This window comes from Parasteatoda tepidariorum, chromosome 7 (assembly GCF_982258835.1).
Source record: "Parasteatoda tepidariorum strain Cologne lab strain chromosome 7, Ptep-v5.0, whole genome shotgun sequence".
NCBI lineage: Eukaryota > Metazoa > Arthropoda > Arachnida > Araneae > Theridiidae > Parasteatoda > Parasteatoda tepidariorum.
Genome location: NC_141761.1, coordinates 93,592,403 through 93,609,591, shown reverse-complemented (window position 1 = coordinate 93,609,591; position 17,189 = coordinate 93,592,403). Strand labels below are relative to the sequence as shown.

The 17,189-nt window shown below is 28.8% G+C and overlaps 1 protein-coding gene across 1 annotated transcript in view; it reads right to left on the bottom strand.

The window, feature by feature from the left end:
- Positions 1-17,189, bottom strand: part of LOC107439363 (uncharacterized) — a 603,558-nt gene extending 586,369 nt beyond the window's left edge. The window contains exon 1 of the mRNA XM_087168288.1: positions 16,960-17,189. The gene's annotated coding sequence lies outside the window, so the exon portion shown is untranslated. The remainder of the gene's footprint in view (positions 1-16,959) is intronic.

Below are 17,189 nucleotides of genomic sequence, written 5' to 3'. Positions count from 1 at the left end.
TGCGAATTCCGCATCCGGCTTGCACCGACCACAGTGCTGACGTAAAATATCCTCAGTGGTAGACGGATCATGGGTTAGAATCCCTTTGTCGTCAGGCTAACCGTGAGAGATTCTTGTGGCCTTCCTCTCCATGTAACGCAAATGCGGGTTAGTTCCCCCTAAAAGCTCTCCACGAAGGCAAAATTTCTCCCAGTGCTTGATCCAGGAATTCCCTTGTCTTCTGGATTGAGTTCAAAATTACAAGGCTACGAAGTTGAACATTAGCAGTCGTAAGCCCATAAAAGTTGGGTCAGCTGTTCAACGACGGTTATAAAATTATAAAATAAAATACCTTGATCGAGATGATACCTTGTCCTTTGAGTTGGGTACAAAATTGCAAGTCCACTGAGTTGAAGATTGATAGTTGTAAACTTAGAATTAAGTCTACTGTTCGGTTACTAAATATATAATACAAGCATAAAAGCAGTGCTTATGCAATATAAAAAACATGGAGTCAACTTCAATTGGTAGAAACAGCGCCAGATTCTGTTTAGGTCATTCGCTTCTAATAATATACAAGATTGTATCAAATACGACTATATCGCAGTCATTAACGATAAAAATAAAAATCGATTATGATATCATCGTGATCATTATTGACAACTATAATTATCGAATGCGAAAATAACGCGATGGTTTTCGATAACATATCAAAACGGTAATCGCGTAAATATTACACTTAACGATAATTATTGAACACGTTAATGTGAGTGTTTGTTAATTTTATTTGAGCAACAAAAATATTGATCTTTTTAAAGATAATAATATGTAGTTAAATTGGAAAACATCGAGATATATTGTAGAATATCGATATTATTTGACAATGAATTGTGATATTGAAATTTGCACTTATCGATTATAGGGATAATTGTCCGTGTTAGCTACAACGCGAAAAGATAATCACCAACACATAGTCCTTAATGACCGTAAGTACCAGCCACGAAATTTATTTTTATACAGAATATTTCGTAATAACCATCCTTAAAATAGATTTTTAGACCCTTTGTCAAATACGAATTTATAAAAGTATACACATTTGGGTTTCCAAATTTATATTTAAGCGAAAAAAAGTTATCGAAGTCTAATAAATCACTAAGAAGAAAGACAGGCAGAATGAAAAGAAAAATTCATACTTTGGATTTTATGCTTTAGTAAAAATATAATTCCGATAATCTAACAGATTTTTTTTGAGTAACTATTAAACTGTTTTATATAATAAAAACAACAAAATATATTTTTGCTTGAAATGAGAAGGTAAATATATATATATATAAAAAGGAGACACCGTTATCCCACAATTGTTTCAAAGGGTTAACTGAACTACTAACAAGGCTAAGTCTTTCCAGAGTTGACTAAAAGTCACAACGATTTAAGGTTGATAAACTTACTAAGCTTGTGCAACCTATTAATAAGTAAACATTCGGAATGACGTCACTCAACTTTCAATAACACCTACTGGAGTGATGCCACAAACGAAGTCATGAAAAATAAAACAATATAATGCAATTATCTACTTATGTTAAGAATGTAAAAAAATTGAAAACTTCTAAGCATGCATTTTTCGAGAAGCCTTAAAATAGAGGATGTATTTTACTTAACATCATTTTTTTGATAATTTATGATTTTACGCGTTTTTTGAAATACATAGTAATAATAAGTAACATAGAAATTACCTAGTTTTTCCGTACCTTTCACTACATTATTAATCTTAACAATATAAATTAAGAAAACACAAAATATGTTGAAAATAAAACCTTTCGTAATGGGCACTGTTTTCCAAATACTCGTAATTACATTAAAAAAAACTCGACAAACTAGACGAGCTTTAAATTTTAGACTTGAAGAACACAATAAATATGTCCGTTTTTAAGGAATCATCAATTGCTGGATATTGTTAGAATATTGGGCATAAATTCAATTTCTACAATGCCAAAATTATTTCAACCTCAGTCACATCCGCTCGTCTTGATGACCTGGAATCTTGTTTTATTCATATGAATGTTGATTCCCCTGATAACGACATTAGTTCCCCAGCAGCTCTCCATGCTGCATGGAAATGCATTTCACCCTAATTTTTCCTTCTCGGCCACTTTGGTTTTTCTTGTTTTGTTTTTCCTCTCCTTCTCTCACTCGGTCACTGTGGTTCTTCTAATTTTTTCTCACCTTTATTTCCCCATTTTTCATTGGTAACTTTGCGTTTTTATATTTCAAATCACTTTTGTCTCTTCAATTTCTCCTCTGACAAGTCTTGAAAATGGGAGCCTATTTTTGAAGCACTTGAAACAGGTCTACAGGTATTTTCCGTTTATTTATTTTTGAAGCGAATGAAGTTTTTAATCAGGTAATTGATATTTAACTTTAAATACTTAACTTATACTTAACTTTAAATTGAACCCTTGGCTTGAGTAATGATAGAAGTCTATTTTTTTTACCGAATAGACAGTGCTTTTGGGGAAAAAAATTATGGAATTTCTCAGCAATGACCGATATAATGATGCTGAATCAGCTACACAAAAAAAAACATCAGCAGATGTCTGAAGAGAAATAGGTAAACATAAATTTTATTCCATAATTTAACATGGTTTTCTTGATGAAAGTGTTGGGAAGTAGAATACTGTGTTTTCATCGCTTGGAGTATAACCTCAATAATTAGAAATTACCTTTTATTATCAAGTTTTTCCATTTTAAATTTGACTGGAATGTACCGGATTGAAATCGTTTTCAAATTTAAAGATCTTCCTTTGATAAGCTGACAGAATAATTCATATAGTAACTATCTAACTCTTCGACAAGTTACCATATAAAAGAGTGCAAAAAAATGGAAAAACAAGTAAAAAGGGACCATCAATCTTATTTTGGTCAATATACTCATTACATGATAACACATACCAGTTTCTGAAATGGCAGCAAAAGAGTAAATCTTTCATAAAAAAAGGTTTAATTTTAACAAAATGAAAGTACGGAGATGATACTGACATTACCAATTATGTCAACCTAACCCAGGAGTAAAATATACCTGTTGTTTGACAGTTTGATGACAAAAACTTTTTTGATAGATATTTTAAAGATAACTTTTAAAAATTGTCATCCTTATAGTGAAACTCATTTCCCATAATGCAATAGAATTCCACGGATTGCTGAATCTTGAACAGAACATAATTAATCCTGAGCAGAACATAATTATAGCAATTTTATGCAGTGACAGATTGTTTCTTTACAGCCACCGTTTTCCCATTTACGTCTTTAAGTTTATAGAATCCACTAATAGAGAGTTTCTTTACAGCTACCGTTTTCTCTTTTACGTCTTTAAGTTTATATAATCAACTAATAGAACGTTTCTTTGTAGCCACCTATTTCACATTTCTGTCTTTAAGTTTATAAAATCAACTAATCAAATAGAAAAATATAGAAATAAACGTTTCAAAGAACTCTATCCTAAATTTAAAGTATGATATTTGAAATTGTCAATTATTGTTATTGTAAATTTTAAAACTGAAAACGAACAGAAATACTTTGCATCTAAACACCTTTTAACGCTGTTTTTTTAAGCTACAAACAATATCTTTAGTTATGGAGAAAAAGAACATTTAAAGATATATTTCGCCTTAAGATTAATCAAAATCTATTACAAAAAAAAAAAAATATTAAAATAAACATCTCAAATAACTCCGTCCGAAATATAAAGTATCAAACTTGAAATTGTCTACAATTGTAATTGTAAGTTCTAAAACTGAAAGCGTACAGAAATAATTTGCTTTAAAACACCTTCTGATGATGTTTCTTTTAAGCTTTAATCAACAGTTAGTTAGTTATTTAGTGTTTTTGGCGCAAGAGCCAGAAATGGCTATACCGCACCATGAACTTGGTCTAAAAAACGAGTGCTTGGTTTAAATAAAAGGTAAATTTTAAAAGGTAAAATTAAATTGAGGTATAAAATCCAATGTCCTTAAGGTATAACAGAAGATTATAGTGTGGTTTATCGCCAATAAGTAAATGTAAAGTAGGATTATTGCAGCCAAAATAGCGTTGTCATAGAAATTTAAATTTGTTGCACTGGGTCAGAACGTGTTTCGCAGTTAATGGTTCATTACAGCTAGAGCAATCTGGTGCAGGTTCACCTAGTAAGAGATGTCTATGTGTAATACGTATATGACCAATGCGCAAACGATTCAATATAACTTCGTATTTTCTCGGCAAACTTTGTTTCATTACTGGTTCTATATTTGGTATAAGACTGTGTAACTTGTTATTTGTCTCCTCATTCCAACTTTTTTGCCATTCCAACTGTAGTGTAAGGTTAATCAATATCCTTTAGTTCTGGAAAATGAGAAATTTAAAAGATACATTCTGCTTTTCTGTTAATCAAAATACAATACCTGGTAGTTATAATAAAAAGCAGATTACAGTCGTGTCTTCAATAACTTACTTTAGTTCACTAATTTATCCAGAACTTTAAATTAGTAAATAACAGAATAGTTAATATTGTGACTTAAAACTAACTTAATTTTTCAACTATATTTATGATTTTGAATAATTAATTTAAACTTCGAAAGTTTTACTAATTATCTTAGGGACTCATTCAATTATTAATCATATTATGATATATTTAAATTTCTTGAATTAATAACTACTAATCATTTTTAAAAACAACTTTCTGAATAATTAGAATTTGAGTATTATTTTTCTTTGTTAAACTTTTAAATTATATATATATATATACGAAAACTTACTTTAGGAAAAAAGAATTAATAATTGCACACAAACTTTACTATGAAAGCATTACAGGGTTAGAACAAAACTGTTTGTAATATTGTATAATTATCCAAAATGGTTAAAACAATGCAAATTCTTCAGAAAAAAAATATATAACTTGGATTTTAGTGGTTTAAATATAAGAGGTTCACCCTTGACCAATCATAATGATTAAATTTGAGGTTTACTCTTTAACCAATATTAATGGTTTAATAGGTAAACCTCAAATATGCTAACTAATTAAAGCAAACTATTAATTCAAGACAAAATCAAACAAAAACGTACTTTAACTGAATTCGCTGATAGATTTAGATTTTTGGCTATCAAAGTATGAGGGGTGTGCCACATTCAGGAAAATTGGTTTAATAAATAAATCAGGGAAGCAGTCAAATACTTTTGTCAATAAAACCGTCAAAAATTTGAGCTTCTTGATATTAACTTCACTTTCTATATATTTCGTCATATCTCGGTACCTTTTAAAGTTAGTTAAAAACATTTTACATATAATTGTAAAATTTGATTATCAAAATATAATTCTATGCAAAAGTGATTATTAATAATTTTTATTATTTATTAGGTATTATTTTATTTTATAGAGGGCGAAAAATATAATTGTAAGGTGTACAAATTTTTAAGCATATGAGGTTCACTATATAAAACATTTAGATTAACACCTAGTTTATTAAAACCTGGTCATGAGAACAAAACTTATTCAAGGATACAACTTTTTTTCTTTCCTATTCTTTTTTTTTTTTGTTTGGTTAACTATACTAATAAGCCTAGAACCGGTCTTGTGGTATATTGAGTGATGATACGGTGAATAAAAAAGAAGAATTTACCTCATCGTTTGTAATTTTCACCCACAAACCATTAACTATTACAAGTATTAGACTCTCCAAAAAAGCTGCTTTCAGAAATAATTAATTCAAAAACACTATTTTGTATGAAGGGGAAAATTAATTTAAGTCACTTTTTTTTTTTAGTTAAGAAGATTAACGTCTACTTTGTACCTTGATTATTCATTTTTTATGCCCTGATAGATTTCAACGGAACGTTTACAAAATAGAAACACATTCTCTTGATTAAATTATTTGTTATAAAGCTTTTTGCAGAAAAATAAGAGGCATAATTAACTAAAGCTTTTTTATGCGGAAAAAATGGCAACATCTTTATTCTTAAAAATTAAAATTTCTGTCAAACCGTCCTTATTAATTACTTATTTCATACACTTGGAGCAAAACAAAAGTGGCAAATGCCTGAAATAATTTTAGGTGCGTTTTTTATATACTTGAAATATTTTTATACCTATTTTTTATAAAAGTGAAGTATTTTTCCACATATTTTTATATGCCGGAAATATTTTTATACCTATTTTTTATAAAGGCGAAGTATTTTTCTATATATTTTTATATGCCGGAAATATTTTTATATACATGAAACAATTTTATATCTATTTTCATATACCTGTGTTGCTGCAGTATCACGCTTGTGATACTGCAGCTTGTGATTTTACAGCTCAACATTATCAACTTAGTTTCATAATTTTTTGATCGAAATCTAAACTTTCTTGTTCAAGTGAGCTTAGTTTTCCCAGTTTTGTTTATTTTATCCACGTCGGTATTTTAACTCTTAAATTGAATAACTTATTTCCTGTTATTGATTTGAATTTTTTTTTTTTTTTACAGGAGTAGGTGCATCGATTTAAAAAACATACATCGGTGAAAGCTTTAAGTCATGCCACTTCAAAAATTTCTTTTCGATGCAAAGACCTCCATTCAGACTCAACTTTTGAAATAATTACAATACTTAGAAATTCTAGACACACAAGATACTAGACGGAGGTTGAAAATTCATAAAAGTATGATATTTTTTAACGGTGTCATCTACTACTGTCAAAAATATACATCAAGTGTCTCTAAGAAGGCACGCCAGAGTCATGTAACCTTTACTCAGTTGCAGTTAATCAATAAGGAATCGATGTCAGGAAATCAATTAATCAATCTTAGAGTAAAAGTACCAACGAAGTTAAAATAAATAAAACTGAGAAAACCAAGTAAAGCAAGAAAGTTTAGATTTTGATCATAAAACTATGAGACCAAATTGATAACGTTGAAATGCAAACGGTAATTAAAATTGTAAAGTCGAAATTTAAACATCTGAAGTATTTTTTTAAAAAAATTTATGTATATTTTTATGAACCTGACATATTTTTCTTCTACCAAATTTAAAAAAACTATATTATTTTTATATTCATTTATATCATTTCACATTTATTTAATATGTCATGTCTAAAAAGCATTTAAAATATAATCGGAAATAATTTTGTTGATACATGAGACTTTACTAATAGTACCATTTATAGAACAAGTATTTTATAAATGACAATGTGCTATAACACGTTTTCAAGAAAAATGATGAAATCTAAAGCTTAATACAATTGCAATAATTGAAATTTTAAATGTTTATTTAACAGTTTTTTAATGTGCTTAAGAAATATATGACCAGTTGAAATCTAACAAGGAAATAACGAAGAGCTAAGGTTTCAAGTGCCTGATAAGGCAAAGTCTTCGAACCTGGATCATTCATTGGGCGCTCTATCCCCTAAGTCACTCTGTATCAATGCGAATTATTTTATTTATTTTATAACTGTCGTTGAACAGCCAACACAATTTAGGGTTTACGACTACCAATGTTCCACTCCGTATCCTTGTAATTTAGAACCCAATCAAGACAAGGGACCTTCTGGATCAAGTATTGGGCGAAAATTGCCTTCGTGGATGACTTTCTGATGGAACTAACCAGCATTTGCGTTACATGGAGTGGAAAACCACAAAAACCTCCCACGGTTAGCCTGTCGGTAAGGAAACTCTAACTCATGATTCATCGACCACTGAAGATATTTTATGTCTGCACTGTGCTCTTTGCGAGCCAAGTGCGGAATTCGAATCAAAGAACCATCGCTGGGATTCGAAACCGTTTCCCCTCTTTAAGAGGCGAGTTTTCTATCCCCTAAGCAACCACTGTTCTCTATGCGAATAATTAACCAAATAATATCTACTTAACCGTATGTTATTGTTCCTTAATATGAAATTATAGGTATTTTCCTCCCTAACAAAAGCAAAATAGGCCTCCAAAACTGTACCCATATACCTTGAGCTATAGCAGTCTCTCTTACAAAACTGTGAAGGTGTGTGACGCAGCTAATTATGATCACTATTTATATCATCAAATCTTCGCTGTCATTATGGTCAATTTCTCAGACATTGTAAAACAGAAAGCAAACTCCTCTTTCTCTCCATTATAAAAGTAATGAGCCATTTGAAACAGAGACCCACAATCTGCCTTCCAATATCTAGAAAATTAGGTTATCATGGTAACGGAAGTTTAGTGGTCCGGTACGGTATCATGTTAAATGGTCTATCGATGTCTTTGAAAGCTGCACTTTGAAAAGTGTGAGGTACAGTAAAAAGGTTTTAAAATCCTTTATTTGCCTCAGTTGGCCCCATTTTTATTTTAATGGGTGACAATGCGCTGTCACAAAGACCTTATTTTGTAAACAGGGAAACAATATTTTGTTGCTTCTGAAAATTGAATATATTCGCTTGATGAATTGGCTAATAAGATCTCTAGACCTGAGCCTTACGAATTGATTAAACAGATCTCCAGACCTGATCCTGATGAATTGGCAAATCAGATCTCTAGACCTGAGCCTGATGAATTGATTAAACAGATCTCTAGACCTGAACCTGATGAATTGACTAAACAGATCTCCAGACCTAAGCCCGATGAATTGACAAAACAAATCTCCCACCATGAACCTTATGAATTATCCTGTAAGAGGAGGGCATGCAAGGTATTTTTCCTTCCTGTTTGACTAGACATTATTTCATACATACTAACTCTGATGTGGTATATACAATCTACATACAATCATGTGAATCCATTAAAACTGTTAAATTCCTTACATTTTTATTTCATTTTATTTTATTTATTTCTTTTTGGATTATATCAACCCTCCTTAAAATCTGATCTGCAGTCCTGTAATTTAGTCATCAAATTTGAACACCGGTTATTTCGTTAACCGAAAGCTGAAACGAAATTTTGTTAATACATTTTCTTTTCAAATTAGCGAGTTTTCATTCACATTTGCTAAATAGTCAATTCTTGATCCTATGGATTAAATTTCGGGATATTTATCCAAAACTTATGGTGCAGTACGAGTTAAAATGCTTTTAAACTATTATCTTCTGTTACTTCCAAATTATATTTAATAAGTTCTAGCATATTCCAAATTTATTTGTATCTAAGATAGTGTTACGTATTTTCCTTCAACTATCTCTTTAATCTCTTTCATTAGAGTTTTTACTCTTGTGGTAAGTAATTTCAGACAACAAAACTCAAACAACTTTGTTTATGCAAATGATGAGAACTCACAAAATGTTAGTCTCAAAGCTAAAATTGTTGATTAAATAAACCGAAAAAGGTACAGCTTGTGCATAACTTAACTAAGCAGCTGCTAAAGCACAAAGCAGTATGCTAGTAGGAGGAATGTCGGAGATCGTTGTTCCTAAGATACTGAGGAAACTAGTTAGCGCAAATGTGTATAACTTAGTTGGTTTCTAAGAAATTTGGAGTAGTTTACAAACCACATAAAACAAAAATGGTTGAAAGAAGATAAACCACACTTCAGACAATTATTGTGTCACAGCTTTTTTGGGGGGATAAAGAGTTTTTAGGTTCGAAATCTTATGCGCCTGCGGGTTCGGACCACCCCCATTGATTTGTATAAAAAGCAAACTTTTTTTCAAATATTGCTGCTCAGCGACTGGTTTTTTTTAAATAAGCAGTGGGCAGACTTTTTTTCAATTTTACTTTATTTTATTTATTTATTTGATTTCCTATTCATGACTAAATAAATTCAGCTGGAAAGCATGTGAAAATCTTCGTTATAGAATATGCATAGGTACATATTTTTTAAAATATCAAATTTTCTTTAAATATTTGTTCCATATTTAGAAAAATCTTTAAAAAAAATCATATAAATGTGAATGTCTCGGAACAATTCAATAGGAAGTCACATTTTTAAATTATTTAGGATTGTAGTTTCAGAGAAAAAACAGCGATTTCCTTGCAGACAATAAAATTTTTAAGAGTAATTAGCAGTTAAATAAATTTAGAAGCTGGGAAAATATGTCTTAAAATATTATTTAGATTTATTCTGTCTCCTTTGGAAAAATTGTGACACAATATAGCTCGAAATTCAGTATGTTTGGCTTGTGAATGGGGAAAACTTAATGGCCAACTCTATGTATGAAAAGACATAAATATGTAGACCTTGGGAAAAAGTAATAAGCCACATTTTCAAATAATTGCTTAAGATAGGAGTTTTGAGGAAAAACAGGATGTTATCTTTGTTCATTGATAGAAGATGTTTAATAGAAGATGTTGCTTGATAGAAGTTTTGCTTGAAATGCCAGAAATTTTGAAGTTTGTGAAATATGTGTTAAAATAACATTACATCGCTGCAAGTTCTTTATATAGTTTAGCAATAGTTTGGAAGAGGCAATTTTTTTTTAGCTATTCATTAATCTATGACATTCTGGGGCATTTTTTTACGATTCTTAGAGTATTTTAAGTTCAAAAAGTTATAAATCTATGCAAATTGAAAAAAAGTAATACAATGGTGAAATCCATATATTGATAAAACCTGATCAATACTAAAACTGCTTTGGTAATCTGTACTAGTACCAATTATTGTTTATTCTAAAAAAAGATTTATGATCACTTTAATTTGTACTCCTGTTTAAGTAATAAGAAATAAAAACTTTACGCGTTCAAAAGCATAATGTATAAACATTGATACTACTACAAACACTTTGCATGGCTTTTTTTAATACTTTTATACAAACTTTTTATACATTTAAACAATATTTCATACATCCGGTCCGAAAATCCAAATCTGTCGAAAAAAAGATATGTTTTTTCGACATGTGTGAGAACACAAGAATTTCGACAAAAGATATGTTTTTTTTTTTCGTCCTCCTAACCAAACTAAGAGGACCATATAACCCAGATATGTTTACTGAAAGAAAGTACGCTTTTATATCATATTTCGTACTTTAAAATATCGTCTGCACAAACTAATTAGCATATTTGAGGTCACCCCCTCAAACTATTGAGAACGTGAAGATCCAATCATTAAATCAAAAGTTATTCAGGATCATCCATTTTTTTATTTTGCGCACTGTACTCTGATATGAGCAGTAAATTTGATAAAAGTGATATCTCCGAACTTCATGAAATAGAAAGCACTGTTTAATATCAGTAAAGAAAAAGACTTATAAGTAAAATAAAAAGATTTTAAATGGTAAAACCAATAAAAGAATTATTGACTGGAGTGTTCTTCTTAGGAAGAAAAAAAGGAGAAAATTGAACTTTTGAACAGAAACAAACAATTGGCTCAACTAAATGTATAGCTAAGACAGACTACTAAAAAATTTAAACACTGTATATTTTAAAGGAAAAGAAAGAAATTGCTGTTTTACAAACAGCTGTTTAACCTAGTTTCAGAGCCCCAAAAAAATCTGCTAAAAAATATAAATATTGTATTTATGCTTTGGCTGTTTCTGAAAATGGTATAAAAACACGAAACTGAAATAGTATATGTGTGCTGCTTTGACTGTAATGTAGTAGTGTTTTTTAAGAGTTTTGACTGTGAAAATGACAACAACAAAAAATTTAATTCTTTTAATTTATCACTTTTTCATTTCATCTATATATTTTCGACTTGAACAAATTGAAAAATTTTATTTTTATTGTTAAGTATTATTTTATAAAATATAAAGAAACTATTTTTTTAATTTCTTACACTTATAAATAATCAACGTCTTATTTTCATTTCATGAATAAGAATTGAATAATGATTTAAATAATACACAATTTCGAGTATTCAAGAATTTTCATTTCAAGTTTTTGAAGCATATGACGATATATTAGATGTATGTTAAGATCAAGTTAATAAAACATTTTTTTTTATCTTATTTTAAATAACAACTTATCTTATTTTAATACAAGATAAACAAATTCCACTAAATGGTGATTTGGCATTGAAATTTTAACAAAAAATGACTTTTTTATTATTTTTTTTGGCGATTTCATTCAAGTTTTTTGTTTTTCTAAAATTACTTTTAAAAAATCAGTCTTTTGAAGATTTTAAAATTAAAATGTATTAAACTTTTGTAATTTTGAAATTTTATAACCGTCGTTAAGCAGCCAACCCAACTTTTGGGTTCACGACTACAAATGTTCAACTTCTAGGACTTGTCATTTTGAACCCAATCCAGAAGACAAGGGAACTCTTGAATCAAGTATTGGGAGAATTTTTCCTCTTGTAAGACTTTTTTTATGGAACTAACCTGCATAATTCATCTGTTATAACGATATCAGTCTCGTTAACAAGCCAATTTAATTCGCAGTATTTTCTTCTTATTGATATTACTAAGTTTAAACTGTGCTCCAATTTAATGCAAGTAATCGTTCATTTTATTTCTATTAACATATTACCGAAATGTTCACGCAATTATAATGATTATGCATTTTATCATTTTTTTTTTGTTTGTGAGACAAATATCGACTTTAAAAAAACAATGATGAATGATAAACAGTCACATGGGTTTATGAGGGGAGCAGGCAGAAGATAGAAGCGTCTCAGTTAAATAAAAAATTCCAGATTTACTTAATGTTTCTCCAAACTACGTTTCAAAATCACTGCATTCTGTATTAAACTTATATTTTGTTTTGGTTGAAATTTACAAACGAATTACTCATTACTAAAATAGCGCTCCGGTGACGCAGTTGGCTAAAGCGTCATGCGCACCGCTGGTTGGAGAACTGGAGGTAGTGAGTTCGATCCTGGTAGCCGATGAAACAATCGGCGTGTATACGCAGCGTAGTGCACGTTAAATCCGCCGTGGCTGAAAGTCTTATCGTTGGTTGTGACTTTGGTATTAGGAGAGAGGGGTACTACCTCAGGTGCTGTCCACGACGTTTAGTGTGGGCCAAAATCACGTAGCATTCCTACTATGGCCATTAACAGATAGAGTCCTAAAAATGGGTATATGTGCTTGGCCATAGCTAGAAAATGATGTTGATTATAATTGAAGTAATAACTTAAACTTATAACACATTCATTTAAAAAAATCCAAGGAGTAAAATCAAATCAGCTTAGTCGTACTAATATTAAATGAAATTTTATTAGCTCATTTCAATTTTCAATTTAAATAGTACGATATTAACATTTATATTTTGTCAGCATTAATTTATATGTAGTTTAAACTCCAAACTTCAATGACAACAAATAATTAAAAATTATTATCCCTTAATTAAAAAATACGCCCTTTGCAAACTATAATCAAATTGTATAATGAGAAACCATACTAGTCTGACGATAATTTAAAATGCACAGATTTCATATACTTAAAACATAAATAAGAGAATCAGGGCATAACAAAAAATATTATTAGAGGAAAAAAAATTTTTTTTTTTCAAATTAATCATTTAGAGCAAATACACAAGAAATTGCGACATAAATTAGCTTTTGTTAACCCTTTGTCTCACAAAGGAAACCACACCGGTGCCATGTAATATATTTTTTTCTGACTCTCTAATTATAATATTTTCCACTTATTTTGATCTAAATTAATACAAAATGATAAAAAAAATATAAAAAACAATTTTAATGAAAATTCTGCCTTAAAGGGTTAACTGCAATCGTCTTTATATTCAAATAATATTTTATAATAACTTCGATTACAAAATTTGAAATTGTAATCAACAAATAATTTAAATACTTATACGTTTTAACTATTTATGCATTATATAGTTTAAACAGGACAATAATATCTGAATAAATAACAGGACATACAATTTTAAACCACGTGCAGCAAAAGAACTTACCCAATCGATAATATATAGTTTTACGTTAATATATTTTACACAAAACAAAGACGAAGCAAACAATAACCTTTGATCTAATGATCACATTCTCTCGTTCTAAGATGCAATCTAATTAGCACAAGAGTTTGGAACTACATGAAATTATCTTCAAGCTAATTAATTAACCACACTCTCAAAATATTGGTTCAATGGCGAACTGTAATATTAGTATAATCAGCCATTATAGGATGCAAATTTTCTGCGACCTTTAAAGCTTTTAAATTAAACCATGTTTCCAATAAGTTTGAACCAGTATATCGCAATGTGTTCAATTTAGCTCTATATTCAGACTTAAGCTAATTAGAACTAAAAATTGTTTAACTCGTAGCAAAATTTTTAATAGCGTAAATAGAGACAATGTATTACTTTATTGAATTTGACATTTTAAGAAAATGCTTTATCTGAATAGGTATATTTTTTATACAAACTAATAATACCGTAAACCGTAAATATGGGTGACAAAACAGTGAATAGGGGTGATGAAACAGTAAATAAGGGTGATAGTGGCAGTCTGGAAAATATAGCTCCAAAGTGAGAGTTTTCTGCCCCTTAATGTTCATCAAAATTTTTGCATATTGCTCCTTGTCTTTGTAACAATTTCAGCTAATCAAAAAAAAAATCAATAATAATTTCACTGAATCAAAAAACTATTCTAAAATTATTCTTTGAAGGAATTTAAAAAAATTTTAAGAATTTCATTATTTGACTTTAAGATTGTGAATTTCCGAATTGTAAGATATACAAATTTTAACATTCTGTAAAGCTTTGTATATTTCAGTGACAAATAATAATCAAATTGTTCTTGAAAAAAAAATTTTAATTTTTCTTTTTTTTTGCAATTTTATTACACAGATATTATTTGATCAATTTACTTAAAATTTAGGCTTTGTTGTTTAAAATTGCATTGTGTAAGAGGATGAAAAATTTTCAAACCCTAGTACTTAAAATTTTTTTGATAATAGTTAAATCAAATTATGAAAAGTAATAAAAAGCATAAATAATTAAAAATATTACTTAGTGTGATTAATTGGACTACTTTTTCAAATCGTAGTAAACCTATTTTGATCCTTGAAAACCCAAATCGAGTAAACAAAATTACATTTATTCAGATAAGACTCCTTTTAAAGTTATCATATTTTGAGTTTCAAAAATTTTATTTTTCAAATAAAATCATCAATCAACTGTTTAGCTAATAATTTTAAATGCTTACAGTTAATTATTATTCAAAAAATAATATCCGATGCAATCATTCTACCAAATTAAAAACAGTACAAAATTTTGAAAAATATGATGATAGTCAGTAAAAATCTCTTATGTCTGTAAAACTATTCTAGAATTGAACCAGCTATCTAAAGTTGGTTTCTAATTGCAGCAACGTTTCAATCCAAGAACGAAAAATAGCAATGCTAATATGATAAATAAAGTTATGATGAGCAATAAAAACTTTTATGTGTAGTCACTCAAAATCACCTTGCATCAACTTAGAATTAAACACTAAATATAGAAACAATAACTTAATCCCCATCAAAACCGCTAAATATGCGAGGAAATACTTTCAAGTTAAACTGTGATTTTTGTTTACGCCAAACTGCCACAGAATTAACTACGATTGAGTTCCCTGTTGGACTCGGTGGAAGCATGTTGAATTTGAAGAAGAGCCTCAGAGCTCATATAAATCTTGATAGGCTAAATTAAGCCTTACCTATTGAAACGCAGTGCTATAAGCGAAAGCTGTGAGCACGCCACACTTTACTATACTCAATACTCAATAACTACGATTCTTTGCCCAAAATCATCACAAATCCGAAAAAAAAAATTTTTTGGCTTCGAAAAAAATTTTAATTTTAAAAAATTTTAAAAATTAAACTCAAATAATGAAAATTTTTATCAGTGAATCGATGAAAACAATAAATAATCGATCATATTATTATTATAAATGAAACAAAATATGAAGCATGTCTGTTGTTTTATTTATTTACTTAGTATGAAAATTTTAAAAAAAAGTTTTACGTGTATTTTAATGTTTTTGGTAGCTCATAATTCCTATCGTTGCTAATAAAAAAGATAAGAATTTTAAAAAGATAGGAATTTTAAACGATAAAATACGATGGGACTCACGTCTTTCATTAAAAATATATATGGAATGATAACAGCAAATCTTATAAGTCAATTTCGGACAAATTGTCAATGCTTCACACAAAAATATATTAAATGCCCTCTGCTTAAGCTCAAAAGAAACTTATTAAATGTAAATGAAAAAAATATATACATGTTTTTTAAGAGTTTAAAGATTCAATGTTATTTCATAATGATTAACCCTTTAGAGCATAATTTTTCTTAAACATATTTTTCATATTTTTTTCATTATTTTGTATTGATTGAGGTTAAAATAAATGTAAAATATTATATTTAGCATTTTAATAATACATGGTAGTAAAATACTGCCTAAAACACAGGTGTCTTTCTGTGTTAAAGGTAAAATCTTCATAACACTACTCACTTCCAAACAATGATTTTTCAAATTTGCAATTATTTACAGTTATTTAGATCTAATAAAAACTGCTGTTTATCATTGAAATTCATTTAATTTACAAAATCAATTATTCATAGACTTTTGAATATAAATGAAAAAAAAGGTCTTCAAACTACTTTTTGGTTTTTATATTTCACTACCAATATAATTCCGATAATCTAACATATTTTTTAATAACAATTATATTGCTTTTTATAATTATAAAATAGTAAAATATATTTTTGCTTGTAATTAGGGAGTAAGAAAAAAATATATGAAAGTGTCACTGTTGCCCACGGTATATTGATGCTTATATTTTATTTACACCATATTATTTAAAGAGGTTAGAATGCTTAAAAAAGTTTGAACTTCATGAAGACACAATGAAAAGAAGAAAAAAACATAAAAATATTATAATAAATCGGAAACATAAAAATACTTCAGACTTTAAAATAGCATAAAAATAACTCAATAAATATAAATAAATTTAAAAATTTTTTACTGAAATTGTGATTACCAGTTTTGAAACATGCTTAAATATTTAGCAAGTGTGAAAAATTATTATTAAAATAACATCATTCATTGATCAACAGCGAAAATATATAGAAGCGACAACTACAATATATGAGAAAAACAATGATTGATTTAATAGCAAACATTACCTTCACTTCCCTTTGAGAAAACCATCTTCAAAATTCATGGACATAACATCCAGCTACCCTAAAACACATCCTCATCTTTCGAAACACAAGAAAGAGGCTCAAGATTTTGCATTTCGTTTTTGCATAAATTTCGTATAAAACAGTCTTCTTGTTTTCACATGGATTATTCAAAATCAAAGAAGTGTCAATATACACGTATAAGAAGCAACGATAGTCCAGAGGAAACACGC